The sequence below is a fragment of the Leptonychotes weddellii genome, chromosome 2 (genome assembly GCF_054177405.1).
Source record: "Leptonychotes weddellii isolate Sample4059 chromosome 2, ASM5417740v2, whole genome shotgun sequence".
NCBI classification, from domain to species: Eukaryota; Metazoa; Chordata; class Mammalia; order Carnivora; family Phocidae; genus Leptonychotes; species Leptonychotes weddellii.
The window spans coordinates 135271275-135297923 of NC_138370.1; the positions used below are offsets into that span (position 1 = coordinate 135271275).

At 35.5% G+C, this 26649-nt stretch overlaps 1 non-coding gene across 1 annotated transcript; it reads left to right on the plus strand.

Annotated features, from left to right (window-relative positions):
- The first annotated feature begins 11056 nt into the window (after positions 1-11056).
- LOC115937262 (U6 spliceosomal RNA) lies at positions 11057-11163 on the plus strand. Its single transcript, XR_004072586.1, has one exon. It is a non-coding gene; the product is annotated as a U6 spliceosomal RNA (small nuclear RNA).
- The last annotated feature ends 15486 nt before the right edge of the window (positions 11164-26649 follow it).

Genomic DNA, 26649 nt, shown 5'->3' on the forward strand with positions numbered 1-26649 from the left:
GTTCCAGATGTTCACTTAGTTTTATTGTCTATATTGAGTAAGTTACCAGATGCCCCTACCCTCATTCCATGGCACAGGGCTCCCTCCTCCATATCAGTACCACTCGACAGAGCAACACTACCTCCAGAAATTGATGCTGTTTTCCAAAGGATGATATTGTCCAAGGCTTGTCCTAGATATGCAAGAAATAAGAACTTCAGGATACATTATGTTTGAGTGATACTATTTAATCAAAGAATTTTAACTTCTCTCTGGCTTTCAATCACTGGTTTTCGTATCTTACTTTATTTTCTGAAAAATACAATAGAATCATTTACTATATTTAAAACTAAACCTAAAGTGTATGGAAATGGAATTTTTGAGCAGGAGGGTGTAGGGATAGAGTTGCTGGGTAGGATGTCTCATACACTCAGCATGGTATATGAAAACTCTGGCCTTGGAAACTAACAGACCAGTTAGTTGGAGCTCCAGTTCCACGATCTGATAGCTGTGGGACCCTACAGAAATTACTTAATTTCACTAATACTTATTTCTTCATTTATAGCATGAGGATGATAATATCTATTTCAAGGAGTTCTTGAGAGAATAAATGAGATATTGTAAACATTGTTTATCACTGTTCTCAGCATAAAGTTGAATAAAGACATGTTTTTCAAAGATAATTTTTCCCAATAGAAATTTAATGATCCTTTTTTAAACTGGTTTTGTACAGTTACAAAAATGGAACTTCATTATTAATATTTTTGAATCTGGGAGCTATGAAGAGAAGTGATAACATGTTCTTTTCTACATACCTCTCTGTATGTCAGCATTCCAACTGTAGACATGGATAAATTAGTTGTCTCTCCTGTGGCCTAACTTGTGTAGCTGATTTTGTACATACAAATGTAGTGTGAATTGTTAACATCAAAGCAGTATTCTAGACAGAACATCTTCAGGTTCAGGGGGCAGGTTTATAAAATGTGGATTTTCATCACAATATTTCTATATTAAATGGGCCTCACAAACCACTACAGATGAAGTCCTAAGACTGTTTTATTATTGAAATAAAATTTTGAAATCGAAAATGGTCTAAAAGTTATTTTCCTTTTCTTAGTTGACAAAATGCTCTTATTTTTAGCTCTCCCTGAAGAAATATATTGATTACTGATTTCTTTTTTTTTTTAAGATTTTATTTATTTATTTGGCAGAGATAGAGTGAGAGAGCACAAGCAGGGGGAGCAGTAGGCAGGGGGAGAAGCAGGCTTCCCGCGGAGCAAGGAGCCCGATGCGGGACTCGATCCCAGGACCCTGGGATCATGACCTGAGCCGAAGGCAGATGCTTAACTGACTGAGCCACCCAGGCATCCCTGATTTCTGATTTCTTAGCTTGTTTTAAGAAACAGTAAAGCAAATGTGCCTTCTGTTGTCACTATTCCCAAATATGTATTTAGACGTAATTTTCTTTGATAGTAAAATAGATAGATAGATAGATGATAGATAGATAGATAGATAGATAGATAGATATAGATGATTGAAAGATGCCTCTTTTTAAAAATGCCAGGGCAGTTAGCACAATGTGTTATATTAGTTTCAAGTATACAATGGAGCAATTCAACAATTCCATGTTTCTCAGGGCCCATCAAGAGAGGTGTGACAGATGCCTTTTACAACTATAATTCATAGGTATGTATAGCATGTCAATCCTTATATTTTGAAATATAATCTCATCACACAGAACAGAAAGTATGTTTTGATTTTTCAATATTTCTTATTAGCAACATTATGGGATTTATTTCTCATATGAGAAAACACACCAATGAAGGTGTAATTCCAAAGATGTTTTAGTGTCTAATTCCATCTTGTGAAAATTTGAATTGAGATGGAAAATAGATTGTTAAAAACAAACTGTAGAATGCTTTCGTGGAAGACAAGGTCAACTTGAAGGATGAAAGATGGGTTGACATTGTTTTCAACAACCCAGCTTCATTATTCTGAGCATGTAATACATCTATAATATTCTACTAAACAATTGAATCAAATGTTAATTTCTTTCTCTGGTCGCATGTCCATGTCATGAATAGCAATGATTTAAAACATTATAATGGAGGTATTTGTAAGATACTGAACTGCTCGAGGAATGATTCACTCTTCATGTCGGTAGTATTGTGTCTTACTCTCCCACTTATAATACCAAAATACTTCACCATGATTGATGCTGGGATAGTGAGCCAACAGAAGCAATAGTGATTTGCCAGTTGTTTTTTTGCTATTACCATTTAGGAATATTGCAACTTGAAAAAAGTACTATTACTTTTTTCAAAACTTGAATGAATTGAAATATCATCTTTAACAAATAAGTATAAACTGAATGGTATCCATTTCCCATGCTATGGTTGTTTTTGTTTTTTTGTTTTTCCACTCATGATAAATTTAACAATGATAACTTCCAGCCTGATAGCTCAGGCAAGTGATGACCTGTGTGCATTCTTAGGAAAGTGATCAAACAGGTACTAGGCATCTTCTAAAATGATACCTTATAGTTGTGTTTGAATCTAGAAACTCATCAAGCTATCAATTTTTTATACCTGCTTACTCTATACTCTTTCTCTGAAGTTCTTGTACCTAATATCTTATTAGAAATTCTTGGTAGCGGGGCGCCTGGGTGGCTCAGTCATTAAGCGTCTGCCTTCGGCTCAGGTCATGATCCCAGGGTCCTGGGATCGAGCCCCGCATTGGGCTCCCTGCTCCTCGGGAAGCCTGCTTCTCCCTCTCCCACTCCCCCTGCTTGTGTTCCCTCTCTCGCTGTGTCTCTCTCTGTCAAATAAATAAAATCTTTAAAAAAAAAAAAATTCTTGGTAGCAGATGTGTTTAAAAATTCATAATCTCCCTAAATATATACATGTAATACAATTCATTAAAGTATATTACATACTCTAGTTAGCAAATTGGTTTTCTACAGGGTTTACAGTAGCAATTCTGAAACTATTTTATGTGTATATAAGGATGAGTAAATACTTAAGGGTATTGTAGATAAAGAGAGCGATGTTTGTCACTGTTGGAGAAAAATGATAAATATATTTATAATATATTTCATTATTTATAATATTATAAGTAACAAAAAGGAGGAGACTAGAATAATTCCTGTGATACTAAATTAGAATCAGAAGTATGAGTATGATACAAATGTATTAAATAATATATAAAAATATTATATATAAATATATATTATATAATATATACCATAAATATTATATATATTGATCGATTAGTATGGATGCATGTGTAAGTAGTTTCGTGTGTATGTACATATACATGATTATGTACATACACACGTGCTATGGACACACACACACATAATTTCTATGCTTAATCAACTGAAAGGGCCTCAAACCAATGATACCCTAGTAGCAGTGAACACACTGAGGTCTAGATCATGGTTTCTAAATACCATTCCCCAGTAAAAAAAAAGAACCACAGAGCTACTAAGAGAAGTACTTGATTCCAGAGCTTCTGTAGTGAAAATACAAAGTAAGGTAAAAATATTTTGTGGTGCCAGAACCAGCGGTGTTCCAAAAAGAGTGAGATCATTTCAAAAGGACAAAGGAGCCAACCTGAAGAAACTACCAAAGGCCAAGCTGCAATAATTAAAGCAACAAAATAAACTGTAGTATTGAATTATAACTGATAGAATAAAACAAGTATCCTTGAATTTCATAGTTACATGAAATAATACTTGAATAATAAATAAATGTAGGAGAGAAGGGACAGTTTTCCATTATACAAGAATTAAAATTTTAAAATGTAGCAGGAATGAAGAAAATATAAAATCAGTATTAAGCAAATATTAGATTAATAACTACTGCAGGCTGTGGCGCCTGTGTGGATCAGTCAATTAAGGGTCTGCCTTTGGCTCGGGTCAGGATCTCAGGGTCCTGGGATGGGGTCCCGTGTCGGGTTCCCTGCTCAGTGGGAAGTCTGCTTCTCCTTCTCCCTCTGCCCCACCTACTCATGCTTTCTCTCCTTCTCTCAAATAAATAAAATCTTAAAAAGTAATAATAATTACTGCAGACCAGCTCCACACGTGGATGGTAAATCAGTGACCAAAGTTTGAAAATTGGGTATCTACATGGTCTAAACGTCTTTCCCAAGGTATTTTTAATTATAAAAGGAATAATAGAGGAACGTCTGGGTGGCTCAGTCTTTAAGCATCTGCCTTCTGCTCAGGTCATGATCCCAGAGTCCTGGGATGGAGTCCCACTTCAGGATCCTTGCTCGGGGGCGGGGGGGGGGAGCCTGCTTCTCCCTCTGCCTGCCGCTCCCCCTGCTTTTGCGCTCTCTCTCTCTCTTCCTGAAATAAATAAATAAAATCTTTAAAAAAAAGAATTAATAGCAACTTTACAGTAGAGAAACCTGGCAGACAACTTCACAAAGCTATCAAGGTTAACATCATCTGCCATAGATCCTGGACCACCTGATACCATGCACTGAAAAGGACATATCCTCACTTCTGTTGTATTCTTGTCAAAAGTGCAGAACTTGAACCGAATCGGAAAATATCAGACAAATCCAAATTTAACAACAGTCCACAAATAATTTATTGATCCTCTTCAAAAATTCAAGGATCACGAAAGACGAGGAATGACTGGGAACAATCACAGACTGGAGAAGATTAAGGAGACACAACGACTGAATTACTTCATAAAAGACATTCTTCCCAACTTGAGGAGTTACTTTATAAATCAACCTAAGTGTTCAACAGTGGTATTGAATTTTTTAAATGAATCCTTTGAATATTGCTTGTATTTTTTACAAAAATATTTGGACATCTTTAATCAAAGTATTCAGCAAATACAACTTAAGAACAATTCAGCTTCCAAAGCTTTTAGGGAAATGTAATTATTGACAATCTTGCAAACAGGCAGACATTGTAATGTATCTCTTAAAAAAGAGGGAGCTAACAAATGTAGTAAAGAGCTCAAAGGGTATACTGGATTTAACTTGAAATTACCAAGTTGCAATTTGGAATGTCTCAACTTCTGGTAAAAAAAATATATATATATATATTTTAAAGGAATCCATATTTCTAAATGAATAAATTTATATTCTGTAGTGGAATTGAATAAAAATGAGAAGACTTATTTTTTGCTGCATCTAAATTGAGCAAAATATAAATAGTCATAGAGAAAATGGATTTATGAGATTTTTCTTATAAGAACAATTTTTGGAGAAAGGTAATTTGAATGGAGGCCAATGGCAAATGTCTATTAAAATAAATAATTGGATTGAAATATTTACTCATTTAAATATAAAAATATTATAATTAAGAATATCTTTGATTGCACAGAATATGCTCTGAGCTTACCAAGTACCTCAGCCTGTAGAGTATAAGTTAAAACTATTACTGTCAGCAGAGAAAACGTAGTTAATGGTGTGCATAATATCACATTTAGTAACCATAGAGTTCAACTTTAAGTAAGATTGCAGGGAATTATATGAAAAAAAATGAGTATCTTGAAAAATGTATCCTTCAGAGAAACAATATAGTATTAGTGACATAGTGTTAGAGATAAACACAACTAAGAAATTTGGTGGCTATGCACCATAATTATTATATCCCCTATATTATTTTTAATGTTTGATTAATAAATGAATATGGTTTGTTTTAATGCATATATGTTATTTTTATTACATTATAAAGAATAAAAAATAAAACCTCATTTGAAACAGAAACAAAAACCCATAATGCCATTATGACATCTAATAAAATTAACAATAATTCCATGTCAAAAAGAAAAAAAAAAGAATTTTTTCTTAAAATAGTGTTTGAATATATTATCAATTTGTTAGTTATTACATAACTCTTCCAAAAAATATAACATTTTTATGAATTTTAACTCCCACTCTCTTACAGTGCCTCTGTTGAACAATATAGATTGTTTCATAAAAAAGCTATTTAATAGATACAGTATTAATTCACTTATTGCAAACATACAATCCAAATAAGAAAACAGAAATAAATAGTGTTAGAGATATGAGGCAAACAGGAGAGAGGTGCATCCTGCCACGCTAGGATTGTAAACAAGCACAAGACGGTCAGGAAGGCTCTTTGGGTAGAGCACAATGAATCCCAAAAGTTGAAAATGCTTCAGCTCTGTGAAGAAAAGAGAAAGCGTTTAGGGCAAAAAGCACAAGAACAAAATGGGAAAACATTTGACAAGCCCCAGAGATTGAAATCTTTCGAAGACTGATGTCGCTGGGTACTGTGACACAGGGAGAGTGGCGTGTGATAAAGTTGGAGGAGTAGGCAGTGAACAGAGATGCCTTGTTCTAGTGCAGGTCCCTAGGAAACACACTCTATGACAGCGATTTTCATATAGGAATTTTTTTCTGAGAAGTGTTTTCAATAACAAGTGTAAGATAGTGAGACAAGCACAACTGAGCATACAGAGAAGTTGAATGGGCATGTACTGTGTATATGTCATATATCATAGATCATATATATCACGGATCATATGTATCATAGGAAATGGGTTGCATGATTCGGAGAGGAAAAAACTGGAGCGTTATGCACTGGATTTTACGTGCTTTGGCTTAAAAGCAAAACAAGTCACTCCTGCGCACAGCCCGTTGACTAGAGTGGTAATTTGGCCCTACTTAGTTGCATGGGACCTGAAAAATGTGTAAAAAATAGATGGAATGTTTGGTGAGTTATGCCCTCCATACAGGAGATAAAAGAAGTATTCCATATAATCAGTATCTATCTACATTGCCTATTGTAGCTTAATAAAGGTATCAATAACATTTTTATGTGTCTCTACATGTGAGATTAGCATTAAAAAAATAACCACGTGTATAAGTAGAAACTCAATACATATCTGTTGAATAAATAATCTCAATGTTGAATTGAATAACACTCCATGTATATTCATTTTGTATCAATTTTTATCTATATTGTTATTTCAACACTATTCAGATTTCCTCCAAATGGGTCCTCCTTGCAAAGTTCTGTTCCTCAAATCTTGAATTAACTGAAATATATGTTTTAATGTTCCAGCATCAAATGAATGTCTGAATAATTTGGTAGAAGGAAGATGATGAATAAGTACATACTGTTTCTGCAAGATGATCATCTCTTCTTTTAGAAATATTACCTACATAATATCTATTCTGTTTTTATTGTACTCTGCCTGAGTGAACTACCATATTTATTTCAAATAGTATATTCAGAGACAGAAATATTACCAACAGCTTTCTTTATGATCGTTTTGGCCTTACCCTGGGGTAAACTAGGGTCAAATTTCATTTATCACTTGACAACTATGAAGCTTATTCTGATCAATAGATTCCAATGGCATCCAGCTCATATATCTAAACAGCAACAGGTTCCAGAGCAAAGGCTGGAAGGGTGCACATCTGTTCTACAAAACAACATATTTCCTGAAAGCTATACACAGTCACGTTATTTGCCTCTTTAAGTATAGGCAACACTAATTTCAGATGATAAAGCAGAATAGAGTTTTCCTAAGTGAAGGTGGGATAGGGGATTGGAGGGGAAGATGAGGGAGATTTGGCGAATCAGGGTAAGAGTCACAACACTCAGGCATTAAAAAAATATATAGCCTTGGTTTCCCAGATCTAGAGAAGTTTTTCTCTCTCTTTTTTTTTTTTTTTAATATTTTATTTACTTATTTAACAGAGAGAGAGAGAGCACAAGCAGAGGGAAAAGCAGGCAGAGGGAGAGAGAGAAGAAGTCTCCCCACAGAGCAGGGAGACCGATGCCATGCGGAGCTTGATCCCAGGACTCTGGGATCATGACCTGAGCTGAAGGCAGACGCTTAACCAACTGAGCCACCCAGGTGCCCCAAGAGAAGTTTTTCTATGACATGAAGTAGAATGCTAGGGAGTTGCTCAAAGATATATGTGGAAGGAAATGATGGAAATTGCTTGGGAGATGGAAAAGTTTTATATCTTATTTGAAGTGATGATTGCTTGGGTATATACATTTACAAAAACTCATCAGTTGCATGCATATAAGAGCTGTGCATTTCATCCTGTGTAAGTTTTTTTTTTTTTTTCTCAAAACAAAAATACAATGTAGCTTCTTTGGAAACGTCAAAAATTAAACTACCATAAAAAATGTGAAAGATGCAGTGATAATGATTCCTACAGCATTTTCCATTTAATTCTCCAGTAGCATAAGTGCAAGACTGAAGGTATTGAAGAATAATTATCAGAAATAACAATAGTGTCAGAATTGGTATTTTCTACTAAGCAAATTATTCCAGTCCCTAGCAGTTAGTGTTCAGTTATTCCAAAGCAAAATGATCTAGTTCTTAGCACCTGATATGCATCTATTCTTCTGGAAATGGATTTTTCTTTTTTTGTTCCTCTGATAACAATCAACTTCAAAAGGAGTTTGCTTTCATCTGAAATATGTCTTGCATTGTCCAAAATTTATTCACATAGACTTTGACTATATAACTATTTCAAAGAGTTACACTGTTACACTGCTTTGAGCTAGTAAGAACTAGAACATAGAAATGGACAGGTACTCTGAATGTCTTGGTAGTTACACACATGTAAAGAGGGTTAAAGATAAATTATTTGAAATTTCAAAAACCTGCTGCATTAATAAAATCTTATGTTAGTGTTCTAGGGACATTTTTGCATATTCTCTCAAAATTAAAGGAAACTGTGTATATCTTCTACATACTTTTACTAAGATCCCATCTCTGATACCTTCATAATTCACTTGCCAGTTTTGAGTGAGCCATGCAAGGAAATTCTATATATTGCATGCTACAGTGCAAGTAACCCTTCCTATTGGCTCTTAAGGCTTTGCAGATTCAATTGTCCTTGAGAGTTTGTGGCAGAAAGAGATGCGATATGGACTCTGAAGAAAACTAGAGAAACAAAATCATAACATCAGTCCCTTACGTTTGGAAGCAAAGCCATGCTCCCTTTTTGTACAAGTAACTCTCCTTTGAGAACATCACTCCTCTCAGTGATACAAAAGGAACAAACATATAAATAAATAAAGTTTGTCCAGTAGCTTGAGAGAGTCTATTTCATTGGAACAAATTAGGTCATGGTCACATCTCTGAATTAAATACAGGCTGGGAAATTAAGCATTTTGATTAGCCATTTCTGAATCACATATGCCCTTGGAGCTTGGAGGCAAGTATAGAATCACCTGTTGCCAATGGAAGCCAAATCAAACATAGGCATAAGTGAGTGTTAGCATTAGCAAAAAAAATTAAAAAAAAAAAAGGTAAATCTGCTGCAGTTTTATATTTACCTATCATTGCACCTTCTCTGATTGGTAAGACCCAAAGTCATAACTGGAGATGTAAAATTGTGCCTGAAGTTGGAGTATGTCCTTTTTATTAGTTTAAAGGTTAAAGGTAAAGAAACTCTACCACAGGCATTCACAATGCTAAATATTTAAAGAAAATTTCCACCCACTTTTCATCCTTTTCTTAACTCTAGGCCATACTATTACTTTTCCTTCTTTTTTTTTTTTTTTCCAGAGAAGTGAGGAACATTGTCCACGTGTGTTCTTTTATCATTTCCCCATCTCTTGTCCCGCCAATCTCCCTCTTCTGATGGCAGTGGTGTGGGACAACAATGAGAATGGGTCTTGTCCTCACCCTGGCAGATACTTCAGGATAATTTGACAGGTATCTACACACCTTTTGTAATTCCAAACACATGAGATACAATAGGCATGGAATGTTATTGACAATGTATCTTTCATATTTTCTTTTTCTGATTAACTTGTGGATTTCTTTGACTAGTTCAAAGTAATATAGATGTAGGGAGTACAAAAAAAGCTAAATATATAATCAAAGCATAAAGATTTAAAAATTCCATCACTTCATTGAAATTTATGGAGAACATAGTAATTATTTTGATTATAATTATAATTGTGTTAATTACAATAATCTGTACAAATTTTTCTAAAACCCAAAATCAAACCAAGAAATATCTTGTGCCTGATAAGATAGCTTTATTTTAACTTTAACTATTTCAAAGACATCTTCTAATACCTTTGTAAAGTATAATTTTTGTTTGTGAAAAAATCTCACAGTCTTCACAAACACTATAGCTTTATTGCTGTACATGGTCAATTTAACAGAGTAACTTAAAATTCTTCTCTTAAGGTATGATTCTTTTTCAAGCATTTAGGAGTACAGGATAGAAATAGAATGAACAAAGTCTCCTTACTTTCATGTTTTTATACCTAGAGAATAGGTTACATTATATATGAAATCAGGCATATCCACAGACTGGGGTGGAAGCTAATAGGCAATAAGATGATAGGAAAAAGTTATTTTTAAATAACAGGAAGCTTTGTTGGTACTGAGTAACATTTATTTTAAAGAGGAAGAAACACTCTAGATTGATTTTATTTTTTTTTATTTTTTTAAAGATTTTATTCATTCATTTGAGACACAGAGATACAGAGAGAGAGAGAGAGAGCATGAGCAGGGAGAGAGGCAGAGGGAGAGGGAGAAGCAGGCTTCCCGCCGAGCCAGGAGCCCGACGTGGGGCTGGATCCCAGGACCCTGGGATCATGACCTGAGCCGAAGGCAGACGCTTAACTGACTGAGCCACCCAGGCGCCCCTCTAGATTGATTTTAATAGCTGGGAGAAAGGCATGGGGAAAGGTTGCAGGAGATCAGCAGGAAGGAAATGACTGTTGATGAAGTTCATTCATTCTATTAGGCTTAATCTTCCTTATTCCACTTCATTTTCTCAGGAACATTTTGAGGTTGCTGTTATTCAATATTTATTTCATGAAAGCTAACTCTGAGTTAAGTAACTTCCCCCAAAGGTTTCAGAGTTAGAGTGGTCAGAATCAAGAAACAAATGGTGAGTGCATTATTGCATTCACAGCTAGCCCCAAAGTTCCTTGTGAGGGAGAATTTTCTTGTTAAGGAAAATGTTTTTATGGAGTCAATTAGGGTAGAAGACCATGGCCTCTGGGAGTACATGGAGGCAGGAGCTCAAACTGCAAAAGAAAACAAAAAATTTAAACAACAGCACTTTTCATTAAAAGAAATAAAATTGAGTGCCCACTTGGGCAGCACAGATACTGAAACTGGAAGGATACAAAGAAGATTAGCATGACCCCTGCACAAGGATGACACCCAAATTCATGAAGCATTCCATATTTTTTTTTAAAAAACAAACCAACAAAAAATAAAATAAAATAAAATAGAATTGGGGGATCACTATTTTGGTATGCTCATGAAAGGAAAGACAAAAAAAAAAAAGGAAAAGGAAAAAAAGAAAGACTGAAAACAGTTTTTATAAAACTAGGCTCTATATGACCTAAAATTCAAAGAGAAGTCCCAGGGTAGACAAAGAAACTTTGAGGAACAAGAATTCTGAATGCAAAGTAATTTTGCCTTGTATTCCTTAAATCCTCAGTCAAGACTGATGAAAACTTGGTCAGGAGAGTTTTGCTGAAGGGGCACCTGGGTGGCTCAGTTGGTTAATCGTCTGCCTTTGGCTCAGGTCATGATCCCGGGATCCTGGGATTGAGTCCCACATCGGGCTCCCTGCTCAGCGGGAGGCCTGCTTCTCCCTCTCCCTCTGCCTGCTGCTCCCCCTCCTTGTGCCCTCTCTCTCTTTCTCTCTGTCAAATAAATAAATAAAACCCTTTAAAAAAAGAGAGAGTTTTTTTGTAGTTATTCTGGTGGGTTGGTGAAATATGAACATGGGTCTAGATTTCAAACCTGGAAGACATGTGTGAAGCAAGCACACCTATGTGATAGGAAAAGCCTGGAGTTTGAGACTCCTCAGTTCACAGAATTTTTTCTTCTTGTCAATTCACCTAGATCTTAGTCATAAAAGATTATCTAACACCTCTCTTTCATTTGACTTGTTTTCTTAGCTGAGCACTAAAGAAATAACTTACAGGAAAGCACAATTTAGGTAAATTTGGTCTGAAATATTACTAAAAACTTCTGGAAATTTAGCGTGAAATAGTGAAAATCCAGATGAATGTATTTTTTTAAAGAAAGAAAATGATGCAGTTCTATTGGTTTAAAACACATATTAAATTAAAGCGTCTCTAAGCAGAGACTATGTCAGCTTGTTTCAATAAATAGATAAAATAAATTTGTAATTAGGAGCATCTGCTTGGTTATAAACACACATATGTTGTAGCCCATTAACTGAGTTTATTCTCTTAAGTAACATGTTCCCTATAGTATTACTTGCAATTTGAGTCTCTTTAGAAAAACATTTCTAGATATATATTGAAGTTCTGCATTATGTAGTGGTTGAGACCATGGGATATATAGTGAAGAGAATGTGGTTCAAATCCTGGCTTAGCAACCTCATATTTATGTGGACGTGGGCAAATTTCTTACCTTCCCTGAGCCTTTGTGTGCTCTTCAAAACAGTGGGGTTTTGGCTATCTATCTCTGCCTAAGGAACCATCCCAAGCTTACAGATAAAAACAACAACCACTTTCATAAGTTCACAATTCCATGGAAGAGGAATTTGGTCCTGGGACAAGGGGCCTGTGGTCTCTGATTCCAGTATCTGGTACCTGTGCTCTGGCATTTGACTGGGCTTTAGTGGTTTCACCATGATTATCCTGCCATCTTAATGCTCCTTGGCCTCTCTTTCTCCACGTGGTATCTCATCTTTCAGGATCTTTCTAAGTTTCTTGAGCTTTTCACAGTATAGAAGACTTAGGGATGTTGCAAATCCTAATAGGGACTGGTTTCCAGGAGACAGTAAGAGACAGAAAGTAGAAGTTGCTAGGCCAGTCAAGGGCTATATGAAATGGCACAGTGCCAGTCCCGTTGTGTTCTTTATTAGAGGATAGAGAGCCTGACCAGACTGAAGAGTGGAGAAGAGTTAGGACAATTTGATAAGGAATGGCAAAGTCATGTTGCAAAAAGCATGTCCAATGGGAGGTATGGTTCTGGCCACTTTTAAGAAATATAATATGTCACATGGGATAATGATGCCTATCTTGTAAGGGCTTTGTGAAGTTTAGAAGATGTATTGGGATCTGGCACACACTCAGCATTCAATAAATGGTGGCAGTTTATTAGATTGGACAGCTCAGTTTGGATTATCACAAATTCTCAAATAGTAAAATTGAAGTTAGGACTATTTGAAAAATATTGTGATTTGACCATAGTGCTAAATCAAAATAAAGAGAAAATTAAAATGACAGGATTCTAGTACAAAATGCATAAACCCACCACAATATTTATACAACTATTTTTACTAATGCCATGCATTAACACTGTCAACTCTTCTTTGTTGTTGCTCCAATCTCCCCAGCAAAGCAGAGGAGTGGCCCGTCCTGAAGCTACCCTACTTGGGGAATTGTTGAAGGGTCAGGAGATAGGGTGTGGTTGCACGGGGCTAGATTTCTACAGGAGAAAACTCAGGATGATGAGAACCAAGGAATCAGGAAATCCAAAATCCTCTGGGAAGAACCAGTTTTAGTTTTTATGACAGAAAAACTGCATATGCCAGTAACCAGAGACAGAAATTGAAGTAGGTGGTCATGGTGTGAGCGGTCTAACGTTGGCTTGAAATCGGTGTAGATACAGACACCGTAGCAGTGGTCGTGGTAGTGAGGTTGGGCCAATTGTTTTGAATAACATCAGGCTTCCAGACTTACTTATATTTGATTGAAGATACATTTCTCCCTCTTTTTTAAGACCAATAACCAAGTCTTATGCAGAAGTTGGGATGACACCTGAGCTGTTATAAATATTTGGCAAAATGATAGCCTCAGGGTTTAATCTATCATATGTATTAATATCAGATAAACTGTTCCTTTCAGTTTTGATTTATTTTGTGACCTCTTATTGATAATTTGTCAAAAGGACACCAAGCTGAAAGAACAAAAATGCACCTGACTAATGTGAACTGTTCTAACTCATCAGAGGTTGAAATGGTTGGAGTATGTTTATCTCTAAATTTTTCTGGTAAATCTGGGTAAAGGAAGGATATTTCAGGAGCGTGAGTCACACTTGTATTTATATCAGTACCTACATTTTTACTTGCATTGGCTCGCCACAGACTTAGGGAAGTAAAGCATTATTTGTTTCCAGTTTAGTGCTAATGTACATGACTAATGCACTAATAAATATTGCAAGCAAATCAATTGTACTTCCTAATAGCAAGGTGAACAGCAATAGCATTTTATGCAAGATCATAGGAGATTGAACACTAAACCTGAAAAGGGATGATTCTAGCCCTGACGTTTCATTATTTCTTGGGATTTGTGCATCTCCCTTAATGTACAGTTAATGTAACTTGAGGTTATGAATCTTTTTTATAGTCTTCCTTTATATCTTTAAAGTAACAAATCTCAAGTTGTGACTATAGCAGAAAGCATTCACAGAATTCTGACCAGGAAACTAAACTAACTCACAAATTTTCATTCTTCCTGGGGAAAATGTATAAATTCTATTTCTTTTTCATTGGAATGTATACTTCGGGTGAATAATGTTTGACATATATTTATTGCTAGTAAAATTCTCAGAATCTGTCCCATTCAGTTCATTGTTTCTGCCAGGGAAGCATGGGGTTGAAATAACAAGAATAAACAATGGAAATATTGGTTTTAGCAGCAAATGCAATATGATTGATCATCTCAGGACTCTCTGTGCCCACTGACTTGTATTCCCAGCATTATTTAAAATGGCTTAGCACCTTACATGACCAATCCTGTAAGGCAGTCAAAAGAATGGATTCTCCTCGGAAGTTTTGAAACATATACAAAGGAGCATTTTCCATTCATTTAAAATCTGAATGGGACTAAAATGTTCTTTCTCAGAAAAAAATTGTCATTTCCTTTTTTACATAAAATACACAAATATTTTTCCCTGTGGTATACAGACTTATTGACATTTAGGGCAACATCTGTGTGTGTGTGTGTGTGTGTGTGTGTGTGTGTGTGTGTGTAGCCATTAAGTAAAAGAGTTCCTTTGAGCCCTATATCATTATTGTTGAAATCCATCAAAGATCAAAAGGGACACTCTTGCCCTTAAGCAAAGTCAGTTTTTGTTTAGCTCTCTACAGCAAGAGAAAACACACACCAGGGGAAATTGGGGGACATTTCAGGAAAAGGGAGTTGAGAGGACTTCTTCTAGGGTTTGGGGTACTATTCAGTAAGTTTGTGGAGCAATTAGACAAATAGGGACCTGTTCTGGCTTGGATAGTGTCCAAAAGTGGAGAAACATGTTGATTTGATGATTTAATAATTTTTATCCAGGTGGAAGGAGGACTAAGAGCAAGAAGTGGAGTTGGTAAAAACTAATCATTGCTCAGAAAGAGAGATTAGTCATGTTTGCAACTACATGATGGCCTTGACTATGTCCTGTGAGAAACTATGTTTATGTTCTAATGATCTGATTCTCAGCAGGGCCAATATTTACTTCTTCATTATATTGGAAAAATACAGAAAGAAATTTAGCTCACACTTGATCTCTTTCAGAAGTATGCATTTGTGAGAATTTTAAAAATCTTAAGAAAAACAAAATTAGAAATAAATCTGTTAGGAAACTTAGATCAAAACAATTAGATAGATAGATGATATATAGATAAGGATGTAGATAGATGTATAATATACAAGAAAGTATATATCTCTATGATATATACAGAGTGTCCCCAACTTGTAAAGGTTTGTCTTATAGTTTATGATGGTGGGAAAGTGATAGTCATCTGGTAGAAACTGTACTTCGAATTTTGAATTTCGGTCATCTCTTGGGCTGACGACATGTGGTATGATACTCCCTTGTGATGCTGGGTGGGGACAGCACTGCAGCTCCCAGTCAGCCAGGCGAGCACAAGTCCTTTACCCGGACTCACACATTGACAACCGTTCTGTACCCACGCAATCATTCTCTTTTCCGCTTCAGGACAGTAGACAATACATTACATCAGATAGTCAACACTTTATTATAAAATAAGCTTTGTGTTGGATAATTCTACCCAACTGCAGGCTAATGTAAGTGTTCTGAGTACATGTAAGGTAGGCTAGGCTAAGTTATGATGTTTGGTAAGTGAGGTGTATTAAATGCATTTGGACTTGTGATATTTTCAAGTTAGGATGGGTTTGTTAGGAGGTAACTCTACTGTAAGTTGAGAAGCTCTGTAGATATTATATGATATAGTAGATATCGATTATATATAACATAGCAAATCATCTATATAAATTTATGAGTTGAGCTAAGAGCAAGGTATTTGCAGTTATAATGAGATTTATTGTTATAATACTTTAGAGATTCCCAGGACAATAATTTGCTGCACAATTTAAACTCTGTATTTATAGGGCTTTGTTTTAGGGTTATTGACAGTTAGAAAATATTATTAATTCTAAATTTAGGAATAAGAAAGTTCAATGCTGAGCCTCAGGTACTACCTAAAATGAAATAACTCAAAGGACCATTTGAAACTTCCTGTAGAGAGGAAGACAAAGAGAAGATAAACAGGGCTCCAACTTCATCCGCTTTGATCAATCCTCACAGAGATACATATAATAACATCTGAGGACTTCTTTTTGGACTAAAATATCGCCTTCTTTCCGGGCTTATCTTTTTTCTGCTCTTCCATTTTTCAAATTCCTTTTATCCTTAGTGGTTGGAGACTGCTACTTCTATAATTTGACAGAGAAACCTATGCCTGAGGCTATGATAGTCAGCATATTGGATATATTTTTTAAAAGAGAGAGAGCAATAGCAAAACATCATCGTGATGCATGGTCATTCCAAACTGAGTTCCATAGTTGCAGGAAAATAATCTGCTTTTGTTTACCATTAGAACCTCAGTATCTAGTACAGTGCCTGATATGGTGTAGTATTCAAAGTATTTGGGATGTGAATGAATAAATCCATGATGAAGAGTCTGGGTTAATGTGTCATAATAATATACGAGATGTTGCGGTAATAAAAGATCTTCAAATCTCAGTGATTTACCACAAGGAAAGTTCATTTCTTATGTATGCTACATAATTAACATGTGGACCTGTGGATCTCTTTTGCATTGACTGCTTTCAGCAATTAGGCTGATAGAAGGACTTTTGTCCTGGAAAATTCCTAAGTGATAAGGTAGAGGAAAAGAGTACTGATACTTAAACAATTTTCTATGACATTTCATGAGTTAAATCAAGACCAGAATTAACAATCAGGTGGAGAAGAATAATAGTACCTCAGAAAAGACAGAGAATATTTGCAAATGATCATGTAATATTCCATATTTGGCCTCGCTAATACCAAAAGTATTTGAAAATGCAAATCAGAAAGAGACTGATAAAATCTTGTCCTGAAAAAATTATGACTAGAAATTCATTTTAGGATTTATCTCGATACTTTCAACTACCTTGTTATGAGAGAAGTTGAAAGATCATAGGCATTAATAAGATTAAAACAAGGTTCTTTGAAAACTGAGTGTAATCACTTGCATGCTAATAAATTTTGGTTTAGATCTTCTTTTATGTTTATGGAAATAAATCATATGATCCTTTTTCTACAGCCCTTGTAAAGACATACTAGTAAGAATGCCGGCACTTCAAAACTTCAAGTTTTAAAGGAATTTGAGGGAATGAAACTCAGCTAATTTGAAAGAAAGAAAACACAGATATCCCACAACCTATTCAGTGTTCATATAGTTCAAAACAGTTACATCCTATTACTAAAGTAAATACCTCCTAGTATTTAAAGTCTGACAGCCTGCCAGGCAATCAGTAAAATTACTGTGAATCTGACACATTTAGTAAAACTCTTTCAGTCTTTCATAACTACAAGTGGTTGAGAATGAGGTTTTAGCTAATTTGAATTTTTTACTCTTGCTGCTGGTAGCAGTCATTTTCCTATAAAGCAATTCATTGGTGACACTGATGTTCAAGAATGAGAATTCAATGAAGGCTGCTTGAGATGAGCTTAATTAACAGGATATTCAAAAATTGTTATAGTTTTCCCATTCAAAGAGAATGCATTTATAATGCTTCCCTTATTGTTAACAATAAAAATGTTGCATTAAATAGCTGCTTCTCTCCAAATGATGTTCATACTCAAAGACCTAAAGAAGCCTCACCTTTTGCATAACCCTTTCCATCCATTCTAAATCCCATTGATCTCTTTTCTGCACCACACGTTAGTGTGTGAACTACTGGTTTTGTTATTTTATAATGTGTACCCTCTGGAATTGTTCCCAGGGTAACCTGTCTCCTACAAAAATTGTTTTTACTCTCCTCACCTTTAATGACACTGAATAGAGTTAACAGCCACCACAAACCTGTCACCTACCATGAGGAACTTAGTATACTAGACCTCTGATATTCATTAATTAGTAATAAATCCTGTTGAGACTTACAATTCCAAGCATCCTTCCATTATCTTAGAATATGGAGATGAACAAGACAGACAGAGCCCTTATATTTATAGATATTATTAATATTTAGTAGCTAGAACAGCTTTGTAAGATTGGTATGATCTTCCTTTGTAGATGACATAAATGAGTTGGATGAGTAGGGCAGAAGTGAGTGACTTTTTCAGGTCAAGCTACTAGTAAGTGGCAGACTGTGTTAATTTGCTTGGGCTGCCATAACATTTGCTTTCTCACTGTGGTAATGTTGATTGGCTGTGGTCTCCCTGCTGAGCTTTTCTACTTCCATTATGATTTGCTGCATGGTGGCCTGTGAGTCTCTTCCTCAAGAAGGCTGTTTGCTTCTTCATTTCTTAAACAGTTTTATTGAAGTATAATTGATACACCAAAAATTGGACATATTTAATGTATACAAGTTGATGAGGTTGGAGATATGCCTACACCCATGAAACTGTCATCACAGTCAAGGTAATAAACATATCCACCACCTCCAAAAGTTTCCTCTTGCCCCTTTTTGTTTGCTTTCGTTGTAAGAACAATTAACATTTTTGATCAAATTTTTAAGTGAACAATACTGAATTGTTAATTATAAGCATTATTTGTACAGCAAATCTCTAGAACTTATTTATCTCATGTAACTGAAACTCTATACCTATAGACTAACAACTCTCCATTTCCCCTTCCCCCCAGTCCCTGGCAATCACTATTCTACTCTCTGTTTCTAAGGGTTTGATTATTTTAGATCCCTCATATATATGGATTCGTGCAGTATTTTTTCCTTCTCTGATGGGCTTATTTCACTTAGCATAAGGTCCTCCAGGTTTATTGATGTTCCATATGGCAGGATTTCCTTCTTCTTTAATGCTGAATAATATTCCATTGGATATGGAAATCACCTAAATGTCTATTAAATGATGAATGAATTACGAAAATGGTCCTTCACTTTTAGTAGAACGGCTTTTCTAAAATTATTCTCCATTTCCATCCTGAGTCATGGCAAAGCCCTTAGACCTAACAGTATCTCCATCACTGAGGATGGGTAATTGAGAGACTTATTGCTCACAGCACCATGGGAGCAACAAAAAACACTTATAGATGATAAATCTTTCTTGCTTCTCAAAACAAAACAAAACAAAATCATCTTTTAATGTTAAATTGATCAAGAATTCTTTAAAGGAATGTAAACCTTGATTACACATATATATGAACAGATTGAATGACATCAGTGGCAGAATTTTCAAATAAGAATAACTATGCACAGGGGCGCCTGCGTGGCTCAGTCGGTTGAGCATCTAATTCTTGATTTTGGCTCAGGTCATGATGTAAGGGTCGTGAGATCGAGCCTCACATCAGGCTCTGTGCTGAACATGGAGCCTGCTTAAGATTCTCTCTCTCCCTCTCCCTCTGCACCTCCCCCCACTCCCCACTCATGTGTTCTCTCTCTCAAAAAAAAAATTAAAATTAAAAATTAAAGAAAGAACTATGCATAGTTATTTAAGCCACTTCATTCTAATTATATACCATCATCATCATCATCATCATCATACATTGTAGAATACCCATTATTGACTACATGGCATAAACATTTTTTCTGCTTATATTATATATATATATAGAGAGAGAGAGAGAGAGAGAGGAAGGGAGGGAGGAGAAGAGGGCAGGCTAATAAGGGAGGGGAGAGGGAGAGAGAGGAATATTTTAAAGAATTAGCTCACATGGGGCACCTGAGTGGCTCAGTTGTTAAGCATCTGCCTTCAGCTCAGGTCATGATCCCAGGGTCCTGGGATTGAGCCCCACATTGGGCTCCCTGCTCACCGGGAAGCCTGCTTCTTCACTCTCCCACTCCCTCTGCTTGTGTTCCCTCTCTCGCTGTTTCTCTGTCAAATAAATAAATAAATAAAATCTTAAAAAAAAAAAAAAAAGAATTAGCTCCCATGATTGTAGAGGCTGGAAAGTCCAAAATTGGAAGCCAACAGGCTGGAGACTCAGGGGACAGTTGGTGTTGCAACTGGAGCCTGAAGATAATCTGGAAGTAGAATTACCTTTTCCTTGGGTGACCTCAATCTTCTTTCTCTTAAAGCAAGGCCCATGCACATTATAGAGTGTAATCTGCTTTACTCAAATGCTACTGATTTAAATGTTCATCCCATCCAAAAAAAAACCTTCACAGCAACATTTAGTGTTTGACCAAATACTTGAGTGACAGGGCCTAACAAGTTGACACATAAAATTAACCATCACACAGAACATGGTTTCAGAGCCAGGTCTGTCTCTCCAGAATGTCTCAAGCTTTCCCATTTTAACTTGCTGACAAGCACAATACTCTGAATATAGAGGAATAGAAATACTATTAATTGAATGCATAAAATAACAGATTCATTTTTTTCTTCTCATTTTACATGGTGTTATTTATTATTCTAAGCTAAATTAGAACCTCAATGTAATAGCCATTTGGGTTTGTCTCTTGATACTTAATGAGTGTTATTTGCTACCAAGACTACCCAAGTCAAAACGATTATAATCAGTTCCAAAGTTATATTTTGATTGCAATAAATAGATCAAATGTTCATTAATATTGAAGCCAGAGTGCTAAATCTACTGTTCTTTCCTCATTTACTTTTATTAGCATTTTAAAATTTTTAGATAAGGCTTAATTAATTTCAACTACATTCAGAGGAACTGGTTTTATTAGAATAAAAAACAAGAAATCATGAAATGTGGACATTAAGGGGGGAAAAAAAATGTGTCCTGTGGGAGGAAGACAGTGGCCAACCAGGAAAATAACACTCACCCTGACTCTCCCATATTCACTCTAAAACATTTTGACATAATGAGTTCTCCACTGAGCCTACCTGTCTCCCTAAGCTACTCCTTAAATTCTGCTCCCCTGAACATTCCTGTGTTTGATGTTAAACAGTTAACATAAAACTTTCATCTGTGAGGATTCCTGCTAAAGGACAATACTTAAATGTTTAATAGTTAATTTAAATATATCCAGATAAATTCTCCCTTTCTGATCCACTTTATAACAATCCATGTAGAAAACAAAAACAAAGACAAAAATGTAGCTGAAGAGTTATGTCAGATAAATACAAGTAAACCTAGGAACTATCATTTCTTGATTGGAGCTTTTACACAACACATCTTTTTTATGTGGAACCTAAATATATTTGAATTTATGAGATGTGGTGGGTGGCTTTGGATGAAACAACTTTAAGTTCTTTAATGTTTCACTTTGTTTTATTTTATCCATATCTAAAATTTTAATCATAGCTGAGCCCTCTTGCATACAGTCAGATTAATAATGTATTCGAATTTCTTTTAATTCTCATATTCATCTATACATGCAAATGTTCATACCTAATTTCCACTTGAATGTTCCTTTGTTTCCAATTTAAATAATGTCATTGATTAAAGAAAAATATCTTTCTTCAGTTAAATACTTACCTTCAAATTCAAATCTGTTATATGCCTTACCTCATGGAAACAAAAAATTATTGTAAATGTCTAATGTTTAAGTTTGTAGACATTTGTGAATGTATAAAAATGTAAGAAATACCATATTACAGGCTCTACTGGCTTAGGTTGTTTTTAGAATGGTTGGTTATAAAATGTATAGCTATTCTTTTTCTTCCAAAATGGACACAAAATGTCCAGAGATGTAAAATGGTCCTTAGAGAATGATATGTCCAATCCATTCGTAGTTAACGCTTACCTGGGCTACTGGAGAAGAACAAACCTCCACACCATTTTATCCTTAAGAGACCATTGTCTGCACTGTTGTCAGAAGGATCATTCTGATGTGGAAATCTGATTTCCACTTCTCTCCCTGCTTGGTCTTCTCAGTCGCAATCCACTGCTCTGATGTTGAACAACAAAACTCTTAACAAGGTCTCAAAGCTCCAGCTCATCTCCTTCCTGCCTGGTTCTCAAGCTCAGTCACCTCTTTGCCTTCTGTGTTTTATTCTCACTCATCTTCCACTCATTCTCCCCAGCCAGTGTTGACACACTCCCAAAGGAGCGCCCTGGAGTCTGCTGTTCCCCCTGCCAGGAACACTGTCATCCACCACCCTCCTCCCTCCCTTAGGTAGCCCTGACTCTGTCCAGCAGATCTCCCTATAATCATCAGTTCTTGAGAAAATCCTCCCCACATATCCTTGACTGGACAAAACCTTCCTATTATGCATTCCATAGCACTCTTTACCTCCCTCATGTCACTATGACACTTAAAAGTTTTCATTTATTTGAATGTTTCCCCACTGGTCTACAGGCTTCATGAGCAGAGACACCATGTGCGTTTTGAACATCAGTGTACATTTGGAATTTGCTATGCACCCAGTATATAATAAGTGCCTATTAAATATTTGTGGAATAAAAAGTAGTGAATGAATAGAAATACAAACTCTGCTTATCTGGTTTTGTGTTGTGTGGAGGAACCATCGGAGAAGAATAAAATTCTCTAACAAAGATTTCCTAGAGGAGTTGATAAATGTAAGTTCAAAAAAATATCAAGAATTTCTCAGCTAGAGGCATAGCATCTATATTAAATATCAAGATTATATCTGTCATAATTGAAGACTAGGTAATATTTTGAATGTCAATTATGAGACAGACTATATACTCCTTGTGTCAGAGACTAACTTTTCTTAATATTGATTCATTCCTTCTTCCTTTTAGTGACTTGGACCATACTGTCTTACCAGCATGTTAGGTGGGCTCACGACTGCCCCAACTAAAGCTACATTTCCCAACCTCCTCTGTAGCTTCCTGTGGCCATCTAATTGATTTTGCCATTAGTATGTGGGTGTTACTAAGGTGCGCAACTTCTGAGTCTTGCCTTTAAGGCAGTTGGGTGTTCCGTCTTCCCTTTCTCTAGTGGGCTATATGTGGGTACATCTGTAGTGAGCCTGTTCTGACTCTGTGCATGAAAGCAACACCCTAGGGGATGGTGAAGCAAGATAGAAGGAAACTGAGTCCCTGGTTAACCTCATAGAACAGAGCTGACTCTCAGCCTTGAATAGTTCCCTCTGAGTTTTGATATGAGAGGGGGAAAAAATGACTTCTGTCTTTTTTAGGCTCTATATTTTAGCATCTCTTTATCAGAGCCACTTAGTTTATTTCCTAGCTACTAAAATACCTATTCAATTCTATTTATGTGAATTCATATGGCTTTTAAGCTGTGCAGAAATAAAACAGAGTTTATAAATTGATATTCAATTTTTGCAGAAAAAAAATGGACCTATAAATGTGAGGAATGTTCCTTCTCTGGGTTTATGCTGTTTTATGTATAAGCCTCTTTTTTTTTATAGCTAGAATGCAGAGAAGATTTAACAAAGGACCTCATTGTTGCAGCTAGCAAGGTTAATGGAGATGAGGTTTTTCCTGAGGAGGGGTGAGAGGAACTGTAGCTATGGGACATAGGCTACATGACTGTTTGGGTCTGTTGAGTGATTTCTAAGTATTACCAGGACCAAAATTATTTTTGCTATGAGTCACTACATTATTCCTTAAAGATATAGCAGTGACATCAAGGTTACAATAACAATAAAGCAATACTGTGCCTAACTAAGATAATGTGATTTCTCAAAGGAATAACTGGTTAACATTGAATCTAGCATAAATAACACCTCCCAGAAGAACACCTTCTTACTATTTCTTCCCTTCACCTGAAGCCAGCTAAAATCTTATTGCCTCATTATTCTCCTAATCCATTTACTTGGCTTTCAACGGCACCATACAGAGCCTAGATTATGATGTTTTATTTAATCTGAATCCTGCATAAATTTTAATGTCATGTTTTTCCACATATCCCTTGACCACTACAAGTATTCGAAAAACATTGATCTCATTTTATAAATGTAAAGAAACAAAGGGGGATAAAAAGAGTCAAGCTCAATTTAGGATTTTTAAAAAGATTTTATTTATTTATTTATTTATTTATTTATTTATTTGAGAGAGAGAGAGAGAGCACGAGTGAGCAGGGGGAAGGGCAAAGGGAGAGGGAGAGAAACTCAGACTCTGAGCTCAGGGCAGAGCCCTACGTGGGGTTCAATCTCACAACCCTGAGATAATGACCTGAGCTGAAACCAAGATTCAGGTGCTTAACTGATTGAGCCACCCAGGTGCCCCTCAATCTAGGATTTTTTTTAATCTGCTTATTTCCTTTTCATGAAATGCTCTTCTACAAAACTTCACATCTGACTTCTCCATCAGCTAAAATACTACTGTCACAGAGAGATATTTCCTTACTAATAAGACATATTTCTATTATTCTTTATTATTATCTCTTCATTTTTCCTCAATGGCACTCAACAGTTTTTAGGATGGTTACATGTGTGTTTACTTGTTTAACTCTCTGTCTCCCCCACTGGCCTGTAAGAATCGTGAAAACAGGCACTATGCCCCAGTTGTTCACCGCTGAATGTGTAGAGTCTGATCTAGTGTCTTACCAACTGTAGGCACTCAATAGATTTCAAACAAGCTACAAAAGGAACAAGAAACATAAGCACCCAAACAAAATAAAAGGAAAATTAAAGTTTGGTATGCAGTTATAATGATTTATAAAGAGAGGAAATGAAAAACACTGAAAATGTTTTTACTGAAAGACTTTTTTTGGATATAGTAAATTAGGGACAGATGTCTCATACTGTTAATTACTGAAGAGATGCTCAAGATTATCTGTAGGACTGAATTCCGAATAAACCTTCTGTAACATTGATGGATAGCAGTACATCTATGACCCTGATGATATGAGAATATTTTGTAGTCAACTGGGAGAGAAGTCAGAAATATTTAGAATCTGTATCAAGTAGTTCATCTATAAAGAAGAGACAGAAAGATACACACAGAGAGAGCAAGAGTGAGACAAGGAAGGAAAAATGATTTCCCATTTCCCTACTGCTATGTGTCAGTATGTTTGATAGGTCTGGCAAAGCATCTTTCTTCATCCAATGGCAGAGACTGGATTTGACTCATGGCATTCTCTCTCTAAATTCTAGCTCTTAAGTATGCTCTATCAGTGTGCCATTTTATCTGTAATTAATACCTGAATCCCATCTTCAGGTTTAATTGAAAGGAATTGGGTATGGCCAAGAGCGAGGGATGTTATTCCACTTTTACTGATAAATTATAGCTCCAAATTATTATATAGGTCAATGACATATACCTATGAAGAACCAATTTACAATTAAGTATTACATGAATGAAAATTGTAGTTTTATGTTCGTTTCTTCTACCACATAATCTCTTATCTTCTTGATTTTTTATCCGTAAATCATAGGAAATAGCATGTGGTGGGTATTACTGTAATCTGACTTCCATATTGTATCTCTACCTAAGAATTGACAAATGGCAAATGTTAAAGTAGATTTGAGGATGCTATTAAGTTTCATCTGCATAGACTGTTGAATATCTCAATTTGTTGTAATTTGGATAGCGTATGCATCTAATCGAGTCGAGATGACTCTGCCTTCCATTTCTCTTTTTTTTATTTTTTAAAAAACAGATTGTTATACAAAATATCTAAACAGAAACACATCTCATCAAACTATATATCGAGTTCTTATTTTACTGAATGAATTTGCTTCTTGAATTTTAAATGCTTAAACCGTAGAACTGCATCTAGAACAGGCATACCTGCTGATACTGTATTTGATTTAGTAATAAAACAAGTGAATATAATTTCTCTTGGAGAACTAGTTTAATGGGATTTATAACAACATATGAATATGTTTCTAAAAACCTTCTGATTGATTCTTCTACACACACACACACAAAAACAGAAAATCATTCAATAACATGAAATAATATTTTTGTAAGCCCTCTGTGTTCTGTAATTCTTTTTCTCATCTTTCTGTCACTGCGGAGATATTTGCATGAAAATAGTTTCACTATTGCTAAGAGTTCATCTGTTCCTGCTGCTTATTTCTCACCTGAAGTCACAATTGTCTGAATGTACATCATAATCATCTCTACAGAAGCTAATTTCAATGCCACAAACAAAAGATTATGCCTTCAACTGAGAAATAAACAGCAGGAGCAGATGAAGTCTAAAAACCAAATATCCCACTTTATGGAAATGTCCCAATTAATAAAAATTCAATTGAAGAGAAATATTTTAAGTTATATATCAGCAGAATTATCTCTCAACAGAAGTTTTTCAGTTTTTCATGTTTTCACTGTGCTTTATACTCAGGCTAGTTAAACCTGGTTTATTCACTGTTAATTATGCCAGATGTCTTTTTATCCTTCTGTTTATGTTTAGCAGTCTGTCCCAATTCTATCATTTTTAATTAT